This window comes from Lolium perenne, chromosome 4 (assembly GCF_019359855.2).
Source record: "Lolium perenne isolate Kyuss_39 chromosome 4, Kyuss_2.0, whole genome shotgun sequence".
Classification (NCBI taxonomy): domain Eukaryota; kingdom Viridiplantae; phylum Streptophyta; class Magnoliopsida; order Poales; family Poaceae; genus Lolium; species Lolium perenne.
In genome coordinates this window covers 292,695,012-292,707,805 of record NC_067247.2, presented here as the reverse complement: position 1 = coordinate 292,707,805, position 12,794 = coordinate 292,695,012, and positions in this window count along the sequence as shown.

Here is a 12,794-nt window from a genome sequence, read left to right as displayed (position 1 = left end):
TGAGTTATTACTATTTAAAGAAAATGGTAAATGGTAATTTGCAAATTAGAGTTTATGAATTACCACTAATAATTAAGTTAATGCAAATATGATAAATAAAATTAATCTTAACATTTTACTTAGTTACTGAATAGTTAAAATTTAATTTTTAAATTTCACTAATGATTGAATTCAATTTGTTTTTTAAATAATTGAAAAGGCCTAATTAACCAAATTAAAATTAATTGAATTTTTATTTTGACACACATTTTGTTTTATATTTTATTTGAATGGAGTTTATTTTTGTGAGCATTTTGATATATTATTCATATTTTTCTGAGTTGAAATGATTTTTCTATGATTTTACAAAGTTTCAGTGATTTTCTGGAATTTGAAATTTAAACGAAATACTAAACGTACCGGTTCGTTTCTAGTCTGAGTCACTGACTGGTGGGGTTTGTCTCCACGTCGGATGCCACGCAGGCAACGACTAGTCAAAGTGGACTGGGCTGTTGACCGCACCGGCGTTTACCGCCGGCGGCCAGGGCACGGTGGCGCCGCCGATTTGTGGCGTCCCGGGATGCGCGAGTATACTTTTCTGGATCCCCACGACCTACTGAACACGATGGTAGCGGTGGTTTGCCGAGAAACTCGCCGGAGCATCGCCGATAATTATGTCCGCGGTGGAGCTACACCGGCCAAATGGCTAACCTGAGCTAGAAATGATTCTAGGAAACAAAAGGATGCCCTATCGGTGCGCAAACTCACCCTGGACTTGCTGGTGTGGTCGGCGACGTCGATTACTGACGGGGACGAGCTCAATTTCGCCGTTACCGGCGAGGTACTGCAAAAGGGAACCTTCAAATTTGCTCTGCTGCGACCTCCCCTTGATGCTGGGCTCCTCCCAGATGCTCTACGTGACCAGGCGCGTCGACTGAGCCACGCCCTGGACTTCGGGATGGCCTCCAGCAATGGCTTCTTCCTCGACTCCGGCGAACTGGCGCAGATGAAATTGAGATATAGAGAGAGAGATAGGGAAGATCTGGAGGGGTGGATGAGGTCAAGAAGTGCTTGGCGGTGCCTTTCCCCCCTATTTATAAGCCGAGGGGAGCTCGGTGGCCTCGACACGACGACGGCAATGTTGAAGAGGTGGCGGCGTCTGGAGAGTTTGTCTGGGCGCCGATCTTTTTCCTCCGGATAGGCTCGGACGCGAGAGACATAGGGAGGAGTTCTGGAAGCTTCCACGCGTCCGGGGCGTCCTTATCGTCGACGAGGCTCGTGGCCTACTGGCGCAAGCTCGCTGTCGACGCCGGGGAAGACGACGGTCGATTTTTTCCTCTCGCACGATTCTTAAAGCAACCCAAACGGTAAGTGGTTTTGGGCTGGGCTGATACTGGGCTTGGTGGACGTGGTGGTTGCTGGGCTGCTGTGGTTTCTGAGGTCCACCAGGTAAGTTTCCCTCCATTTTCTTTTTCAAATTTCTGTTTTCTTTTTCTGTTTTTATTTACTGGTTTTAACTTGATTTGAATTATGTGTTGTTTTGCAGATTTTAAAATATTTTAATATCAGAACAATTTGATAAGGCTACCTGTTGTATTTTTTTATTTATAAACAATTATTTCATAATTGATTAATTTGGTGTTCTTGTGAAATGCATTTTAAATTGAAAATGAACATGGTTTTAAATGTTTATCTCTATTCCTTTTATTTAGGAACCACTCTTTTTGAATGGTTGAAAATTATAACATGTGCTTGGTGAACACTTTGTTAAGTTTGACTTGTACATCATAATATGGATTGTGCACATATTATAATTATAGCTAGGGTTTAAAATAAATGGCAATGGGAATGGATTGGTTCATGATTTTATGTGAAGAATTGTTTCCAAAGGTTTAAGAATATGGTTGTCTTCACTCTGTATTAAATAATCTTGCTTAGCAAACTACTGACTTGAATTATTTAAGATAGATCCTAAGTTCATTATGGTTAACTCATTTGTTAAAGTGTTTGTTTAATTATGACACAATATTCCATTTGGGCAACTAAACAAGGTGATTGGAAACCAAAGTGGAATTGGTTATTGGTTTCACCCTACTCACCAAATGGAATCTAGTTTAAAGGTATATATGGCTTGGGTTATTATTTGTGATACATAATACACAAGTTAGGAAACAATATTTTATGTGGAGCTAATCCTATGTGAAAGGACTAGGGTTTTGGTAATGCTTCACTAATTGAAGTATTGAATAGGCATGAGGTATGGCAGGGTTCTAATTATAATCCAAAGTGATATTTGGATTGGCAAGGTTTAAATACAACATCATTACTACTCTATACAAGGCATGAGTATTGGTCTGGATTAACTACTATTTATATATTTATCATTTCATGTGATAGATGAGATCTATGGATCACATATATAGGTTTAACTTATCATCTCAATTTATAAGATAAGATCATGCATTAGACATGATCCACTTATTCCTCACTAATCTCTCTTCTTTAATCCTTCTATCAACACACTCAATTAGACTCTTAGGGTTTATGATCATCACCCAATTTGTCATGATCAATGTGTTGGTCTCATAACAACTCATTAGTGAATTATGGTTCTCTCTCCAAGATTAAGTATAAGTCCATATACTTGAGTATACCTTTGTAGGTTGAGCTACTCTGAATAGGTAAGGTTCCTCTAGGGTTTATGATCATTACCAAGTTGTAATGATCACAACACTTGCCTCTCTATAATTACTAGAAGAATGGGTTCTTGCTTACCATCAAGTGTGAGCTAGGTCAAGTAGAGTTTAATACTTGACTTACATTTCTTGTATCATTGGTTAGTATCAACAAGTACCTCAATTGGATAAGGTTTAAATTGTAATCTAGGTTTTATTCAATGGATAGAATATGCACATGAATGATTCTCTCCTTTCTCTAGGTTTAATGATATGAGTTGGGAAACAAGGTTGGAATTGTCAAAGTTAATGAAGAATGAATATGCATGTTCTTGACTTGGTTCAAGTATTGTAGTTGAAAAGATATACCATGTGACTCATGGTAGGAACATTTATTTAGTAGAAGACATGGATAAGATAAGTAAAGAATAGTGTCTTATTTATTTGTGTTCTTTGATTTATAGTTGAATAATTATTCATGTGTTGTTGTAAGGAATGTCATGTTGAGATCCTTTATAAGATCTTGTAGTTAATCCTTACTTAAGGTGTTGTTTGTTGTAAATCTACTTCTATTTGATCTAGCCCATAGATCAAATCATCTCTACCCAAAATAAGGTTTTAGCAAAAATCACAGTGAGGTTTATAGCGCTTGACTTGATGATCTACTTCAATTCCAGCAAGTCAAGTGAAACTTCAGTTACTGTGGTAAGTTTTATTTGAAGCGCGAAAATTCCCCGGATTTTCTATGCATGAATGCAATGCACACTTTGGTGTTCTCTCATTTTATTGCCTCTAAACCTGGGGTATTACAGCCCGCTTGCGCCCGGTCGCCGCCTGCGGCTGCCGCCCGATCGCCTGCTCACTTTCTACCGGTCAGAGGAGGCGTGCGAGATGAGGAGAGGCGGGAGGCGTGGCGGCGAGGAGTCGAGGAGAGGCGTGGCGGCGCGGGGTGGACGAGGGAAGACGGGCACGGGTGAACGAGGGGAGACGCGAGGGTTGGCTCGCTCGGTGAGCGTAAGGAGTTTTCTTTTTTTTTCTCGCTCAACGCGGTGTTGATTAGCTGCTCGTTCCACCAGGTTCCACCGATTTGGTGGAATGGGTGTATTCCGAATCTAAGGGGTATATTCCATTTTGAGAAACCACTTGCTTCTATTCCTCCTGCCTAACCAAACATAAGAATAGCCTCTAGGAACAGAACGGTTCCATTACATTCCACCCCATTCCATTACCAAACACACTCGTAGAGAGTGTTTTGTAGTATAGCCCGCAGCCTCTTTAACCTCGGTCGATTAGATGAAAATAGTGTAGGGATTCGTTGCATAGAAAACAAAAAAATTCCTACCGCGAGAACGCAATCCAAGCCAAGATGCAATCTAGAAGACGGGAGCAACGAGGGGATGATCGAGACTCACCCTTGAAGATTTCCAAAGCCTATAAGAGTAGGCTCTTATTGCTGCGGTAGACGATCACTTGCCGCTTGCAAAAGCGCGTAGAAGATCTTGATCACGGTGCCACGATTGGGCAGCACCTCCGTACTCGGTCACACGTTCGGTGTTGATGAAGACGACGTCCTTCTCCCTGTTCCAGCGGGCAGCGGAAGTAGTAGCTCCTCCTTGAATCCGGCAGCACGACGGCGTGGTGGCAGTGGCGATGGAGAACTCCGGCGGAGCTTCGCTAAGCGTTGCGGGAGAGGTGGTGGAGAGGGGGCGGCTAGGGTTTGGGAGAGGGGGTGGCCGGCCACTTAGGGGTGCGGCCAGTTTGAGGGCTTGTGGTGGCCGGCCCCCTCCCCTATGCCCCTCATTATATAGGTGGAACCCCCAAGTGTTGGACTACAAGTCTTCGAATAAGACCCCAACCCAAAACCTTCCATGTAGTAGGGAAACCTACCCAAGGTGGGACTCCCACCCAAGTGGGATTCCCTCCCTTCCATGAGGGGGGTTGGCCGGCCACCTAGGTGGAGTCCACCTTGGACTCCCCCCTCTAGGGTTGGCCGGCCATGGGAGGTGGAGTCCCTTCGGGACTCCGCCTTCCAAATTGATTTCTTCCGGACTTTTCTAGAACCTTCTAGAACCTGCCATAAAATCTTTCGGATCATTTTAAATCTTATAAAATGACTTCCTATATATGAATCTTATTCTCCGGACCATTCCGAAACTCCTCGTGATGTCCGGGATCCCATACGGGACTTCGAACAATACTTCGAACTCCATTCCATATTCAAGTTCTACCATTACAACATCAAACCTTAAGTGTATCACCCTACGGTTCGCGGACTATGTGGACATGGGTGAGAACTCTCTCCGACCAATAACCAATAGCGGGATCTGGAGATCCATAATGACTCCCACATATTCAACGATGACTTTAGTGATCGAATGAACCATTCACATACGATACCAATTCCCTTTGTCACGCGATATTTTACTTGTCCGAGGTTTGATCATCCGTATCACTCTATACCTTGTTCAACCTCGTCTCCTGACAAGTACTCTTTACTCGTACCGTGGTATGTGGTCTCTTATGAACTTATTCATATGCTTGCAAGACATTAGACGACATTCCACCGAGAGGGCCCAGAGTATATCTATCCGTCATCGGGATGGACAAATCCCACTGTTGATCCATATGCCTCAACTCATACTTTCCGGATACTTAATCCCACCTTTATAACCACCCATTTACGCAGTGGCGTTTGATGTAATCAAAGTACCTTTCCGGTATAAGTGATTTACATGATCTCATGGTCATAAGGACTAGGTAACTATGTATTGAAAGCTTATAGCAAATAACTTAATGACGTGATCTTATGCTACGCTTAATTGGGTGTGTCCATTACATCATTCATACAATGATATAACCTTGTTATTAATAACATCCAATGTTCATGATTATGAAACTAATCATCCATTAATCAACAAGCTAGTTAAGAGGCATGCTAGGGACTCTTTGTTGTTTACATATCACACATGTATCAATGTTTCGGTTAATACAATTATAGCATGGTATATAAACATTTATCATAAACATAAAGATATATAATAACCACTTTTATTATTGCCTCTTGGGCATATCTCCAACAGTCTCCCACTTGCACTAGAGTCAATAATCTAGATTACATTGTAATGTACCTAACACCCATGGCATTCTGGTGTTGGTCATGCTTTGCCCTAGGGAGAGCTTTAGTCAACGGATCTGCTACATTCAGATCAGTGTGTACTTTGCAAATCTTTACTTCTCCATCTTCGATGTACTCGCGAATCGAGTGGTAACGCAGCTTGATATGCTTCAGCCTCTTGTGTGACCTTGGTTCTTGTGCATTGGCGATGGCACTCATGTTGTCACAGTAGATGACTAGTGGGTCCAATGCACTAGGAACCACACCAAGCTCTACAATGAACCTCTTCATCCATACCGCTTCTGATGAAGCCTCTGAAGCCGCTATGTACTCTGATTCTGTTGAAGACTTCGCCACCGTGCACTGCTTCGAGCTTGCCCACCATCGCAGCACCATTCAATATAAACACGTACCCAGACTATGACTTAGAGTCATCAGGATCAGTGTTCCAACTTGCATCGGTGTAACTTGTTACAACGAGCTCTTGGTCACCTCCATAACAAAGAAACATATCCTTAGTTCTTTTCAAGTACTTTAGGATATTCTTGACCGATGTCCAGTGTTCCACCCCTGGATCACTTTGATATCTGCTAGTCAAACTAACAGCATGTGCTATATCCGGTCTAGTACATAGCATGGCATACATAATAGAGCCTACTGCCGAGGCATAGGGGATCTGACTCATCCTTTCTCTTTCTTCTACCGTAGCCGGTCCTTGAGTCTTACTCAAGACCTTGCCTGGTAACATAGGTAAGAACCCTTTCTTACTTTCGTCCATTCTAAACTTCTTTAGAATCTTGTCCAGGTATGTACTCTGTGATAGCCCTATTAGACGTCTTGATCTATCTCTATAAATCTTGATGCCTAATATATACGATGCTTCACCAAGGTCTTTCATTGAAAAACTATTATTCAAATAACCTTTTACACTGCTTAATAGTTCTATATCATTCCCAATCAATAATATGACATCTACATATAATATCAGGAATGCTACAGAGCTCCCACTCACTTTCTTGTAAATACAGGCCTCTCCATGACACTGTATAAACCCGAAGTCTTTGATCACCTTATCAAAGCGTCGGTTCCAACTTCTTGATGCTTGCTTCAGTCCATAGATTGAACGCTGAAGTTTGCATACTTCGTCAGCATTTTTAGGATCGACAAAACCTTTGGGTTGTACCATATACAACTCTTCCTCAATGTCTCCATTAAGGAACGCCGTTTTGACATCCATCTGCCAAATCTCATAATCGAAAAATGCAGCTATTGCTAACAAAATCCTCACAGATTTTAGCTTCGCTACCGGTGAGAAAGTCTCATCGTAGTCAACACCTTGAATTTGTCGGAAACCCTTTGCGACAAGTCGAGCTTTATAGACAGTAATATTACCATCAACATCTGTTTTTCTCTTGAAGATCCATTTATTCTCGACAGCCTTGCGGCTATCAGGTAAGTCTACCAAAGTCCATACTTTGTTATCATACATGATCCCATTTCAGATTTCATGGCTTCTTGCCATTTGTTGGAATCTGGGCTCATCATCGCTTCTTCATACGTCGCAGGGTCTTCATCATTGTTGTCCACAATCATGACATTTAGACAAGGATCATACCAATCAGGAGTGGCACGTTCCCTTGTCAATCTGCGAGGTTCAGTAGTTTCCTCGTTTGAAGTTTCATGATCATTATCATTAGCTTCCTCTGTTGTCGGTGCAGACGGTACAGGAACAACTTCCGGTACTGCGCTACTCTGATCAACGAGTAAAGATTCATCAATCTCATCGAGTTCTACTTTTCTTCCAGTCACTTCTTTAGTGAGAAATTCTTTCTCAAGAAAGGTTCCGTTCTTAGCAACAAAGATTTTGCCTTCGGATCTGTGATAGAAAGTGTACCCTATAGTTTCCTTAGGGTATCCTATGAAGACGCATTTCTCCGCTTTGGGTTCTAGCTTGTCCGGTTGTAACTTCTTTACATAGGCCTCGCAACCCCAAACTTTAAGGAACGACAACTTAGGTTTCTTGTTAAACCATAATTCATACGGTGTCGTTTCAATGGATTTTGATGGTGCTCTATTTAAAGTGAATGCGGCTGTCTCTAATGCATAACTCCAAAATAATAACGGCAAATCAGTAAGAGACATCATAGAACGAACCATATCTAAGAGAGTTCGATTACGACGTTCGGACACACCGTTTCGTTGTGGTGTTCCCGGCGGTGTCAATTGTGAAAGTATTCCGCATTTCTTTAAATGCATGCCAAACTCATAACTCAGATATTCACGTCTGTGATCAGATCGTAGAAATTTAATCTTCTTGTTACGTTGATTTTCTACTTCACTTTGGAACTCCTTAAACTTCTCGAAAGTTTCGGATTTATGTTTCATGAAATAGATATACCCATATCTACTCAGATCATCTGTGAAGGTTAGAACATAACGATAACCACCGCGCGATGCTACACTCATTGGTCCGCACACATCGGTATGTATGATTTCCAATAAGTCAGTGGCTCGCTCCATCATGCCAGAAAATGGAGTCTTAGTCATTTTTTCCATCAGACATGCTTCGCATCTATCAAGTGACTCAAAGTCAAGTGATTCAAGTAATCCATCGGTATAGAGTTTCTTCATGCGTTTCACTCCAATATGACCAAGACGACAGTGCCACATATAAGTAGAATTATCATTCCATTTAATACGCTTAGCATCAATGTTATGTATATGTGTATCACTACTATCGAGATCTAACATAAATAAGCCATTCTTTTCAGGTGCTCGACCATAAAAGATATTATTCATAAAAATAGAACAACCATTATTCTCAGACTTGAATGAATAACCGTCTTGCATTAAACAAGATCCAGATATAATGTTCATGCTCAACGCGGGTACAAAATAACAATTATTTAGGCTTAAAACTAATCCCGAAGGTAGATGTAGAGGAAGTGTGCCGACAACGATCACATCGACTTTGGATCCGTTTCCAACACGCATCGTCACTTCATCTTTCAGTAGTCTTCGTTTATTCTTTAGTTCCTGTTTCGAGTTACAAATATGAGCAACCGAACCAGTATCAAATACCCAAGTACTAGTACGAGAACCAGTGAGATAAACATATATAACATGTATATCAGATATACCTTCTTTCTTCTTCTTGACAAGGCCGCTCTTCAGATCAGCCAGATACTTGGAGCAATTACACTTCCAGTGTCCCTTCTCTTTGCAGTAATAGCACTCAGCATCAGGCTTAGGGCTGTTCTTAGGTTTCATAGGAGGCGTGGCAGCTTTCTTGCCACCCTTCTTGAATTTTCCCTTAGACTTGCCCTGTTTCTTGAAACTGGTGGTCTTGTTGACCATTAACACTTGGTGCTCTTTCTTGATCTCAATCTCTGCAGCTTTTAGCATGCCAAAGAGTTCAGGTAACTCCTTGTTCATGTTCTGCATATTGTAGTTCATCACAAAGTTCTTATAACTAGGTGGCAGTGATTGAAGGACACGATTAATCCCCAGTCTATTAGGAATCACTATTCCCAAGTCACTGAGTTTCTTCGCATGCTCGGTCATAACGAGCATGTGCTCACTAACGGAGCTGCCTTCTTCCATCATACAGCTGAAGAAGTGTTTCGATGCTTCATAGCATTCCACGGCCGCATGAGTCTCAAATATAGCTTTCAGCTCATTGACCAACTCATGAGGATCGTGGTGCTCAAAACGTTTTTGAAGATCGGCTTTCAGACTGCACAGGATGGCACACTGTACTTGAGAGTACCGAGCTTTCCGAGCCGCGTAAACATTCTTTACTTCATCGATTTCAGTTTCTGCTGGAGGGTCACCTAGCGGTGCATCAAGCACATATTGCAGATTTCCGCCAGCGAGGAAGATCCTCACATGACGGAACCAGTCGGTGAAGTTGCTGTCGTTGCTCTTAAGCTTTTCTTTCTCTAGGAACTGGTTAAAATTGATTGGGGACGCCATATCTACAACATATATTTGCAATAGTTTAGACTAAGTTTATGACAAATTGAGTTCAAATTTTAATTCAACATAATTAAAAATCTAGGTGAACTCCCACTCAAAACAATATCCCTCGAATTGTCTTAGTGATCACACGAACCAAATCCATCACACCTAAGTCCGATCATCACGAGACAAGATGTAATTTCAATGGCGAACACTCAAAGTGTTCATCATATCAATCATATGATTCATGCTCTACCTTTCGGTATCACGTGTTCCGAGACCATGTCTGTACATGCTAGGCTCGTCAAGGCCACCTTAGTATCCACATGTGCAAAACTGGCTTGCACCCGTTGTATGCACTTGTTGATTCTATCACACCCGATCGTCACGAGATGCTTCGAAACGACAATTCTTGGCAACGGTGCTACTAAGGAAGAACACTTTATTATCTTGATATTTTAGTGAGAGGGATCATCTTATAATGCTACCGTCGCGATCTAAGCAAAATAAGATGCATAAAAGGATTAACATCACATGCAGTTCATATGTGATATGATATGGCCCTTTTGTCTTTGCGCCTTTGATCTTCATCTCCTAAGCACGGACATGATCTCCATCATCAACGGGCATGATCTCCATCATCGTCGGCGTAGCGTCAAGGTCCATGGCGTCGTCTTCATGGTTGTTCACCTCATGTAGCAACTATTACAACTACTTTGAAATACTACTCAACATGAAATTTAAAGACAACCATAAGGCTCCTGCCCTTGGCACAATACAATAATGATCATCTCATACATATTCATCATCACATTATGGCCATATCACATCACCAAACCCTGCAAAAACAAGTTAGACGTCTCTAATTTGGTTTGCATATTTTACGTGGTTTAGGGTTTTCGAGAGAGATCTAATCTACCTACGAACATGAACCACAACGGTGATACTAATGTTGTCAATAGAAGAGTAAATTGAATCTTCACTATAGTAGGAGAGACAGACACCCGCAAAGCCTTTTATGCAATACAAGTTGCATGTCGAACGAGGAACAAGTCTCATGAACGCGGTCATGTAAAGTTAGTCTGAGCCGCTTCATCCCACTATGCCACAAAGATGCAAAGTACTCAAACTAAAGACAACAAAAGCATCAACGCCCACAAACCATTGTGTTCTACTCGTGCAACCATCTATGCATAGACACGGCTCTGATACCACTGTAGGGATTCGTTGCATAGAAAACAAAAAATTTCCTACCGCGAGAACGCAATCCAATCCAAGATGCAATCTAGAAGACGGGAGCAACGAGGGGATGATCGAGACTCGCCCTTGAAGATTTCCAAAGCCTATAAGAGTAGGCTCTTATTGCTGCGGTAGACGATCACTTGCCGCTTGCAAAAGCGCGTAGAAGATCTTGATCACGGTGCCACGATCGGGCAGCACCTCCGTACTCGGTCACACGTTCGGTGTTGATGACGACGACATCCTTCTCCCCGTTCCAGCGGGCAGCAAAAGTAGTAGCTCCTCCTTGAATCCGGCAGCACGACGGCGTGGTGGCGGTTGATACGTCTCCGACGTATCGATAATTTCTTATGTTCCATGCCACATTATTGATGTTATCTACATGTTTTATGCACACTTTATGTCATATTCGTGCATTTTCTGGAACTAACCTATTAACAAGATGCCGAAGTGCCGATTCTTTGTTTTCTGCTGTTTTTGGTTTCAGAAATCCTAGTAACGAAATATTCTCGGAATTGGACGAAATCAACGCCCAGGGTCCTATTTTGCCACGAAGCTTCCAGAAGTCCGAAGAGGAGACGAAGAGGGGCCACGAGGGGGCCACACCCTAGGGCGGCGCGGCCCCCCCTTGGCCGCGCGGCCCTATGGTGTGGGGCCCTCGTGCCACCTCCTGACCTGCCCTTCCGCCTACTTAAAGCCTCCGTCGCGAAACCCCCTGTACCGAGAGCCACGATACGGAAAACCTTCCAGAGACGCCGCCGCCGCCGATCCCATCTCGGGGGATCCAGGAGATCGCCTCCGGCACCCTGCCGGAGAGGGGAATCATCTCCCGGAGGACTCTACGCCGCCATGGTCGCCTCCGGAGTGATGTGTGAGTAGTCTACCCCTGGACTATGGGTCCATAGCAGTAGCTAGATGGTTGTCTTCTCCCCATTGTGCTTCATTGTCGGATCTTGTGAGCTGCCTAACATGATCAAGATCATCTATCTGTAATTCTATATGTTGCGTTTGTTGGGATCCGATGAATAGAGAATACTTGTTATGTTGATTATCAAAGTTATGTCTATGTGTTGTTTATGATCTTGCATGCTCTCCGTTACTAGTAGATGCTCTGGCCAAGTAGATGCTTGTAACTCCAAGAGGGAGTATTTATGCTCGATAGTGGGTTCATGCCTGCATTGACACCTGGGACATTGTCAGAAATTTCTTAGGTTGTGTTGTGCTTTTTCCACTAGGGATAAAACATTGATTCTATGTCTATGGATGTAGTTGTTGATTACATTACGCACCATACTTAATGCAATTGTCTGTTGCTTTGCAACTTAATACTGGAGGTGGTTCGGATGATAACCTGAAGGTGGACTTTTTAGGCATAGATGCAGTTGGATGGCGGTCTATGTACTTTGTCGTAATGCCCAATTAAATCTCACTATACTCATCATGATATGTATGTGCATGGTCATGCCCTCTTTATTTGTCAATTGCCCAACTGTAATTTGTTCACCCAACATGCTGTTTATCTTATGGGAGAGACACCTCTAGTGAACTGTGGACCCCGGTCCAATTCTCTATACTGAAATACAATCTACTGCAATACTTGTTCTATTGTTTTCTGCAAACAATCATCTTCCACACAATACGGTTAATCCTTTGTTACAGCAAGCCGGTGAGATTGACAACCTCACTGTTTCGTTGGGGCAAAGTACTTTGGTTGTGTTGTGCAGGTTCCACGTTGGCGCCGGAATCCCTGGTGTTGCGCCGCACTACATCCCGCCGCCATCAACCTTCAACGTGCTTCTTGGCTCCTCCTGGTTCGATAAACCTTG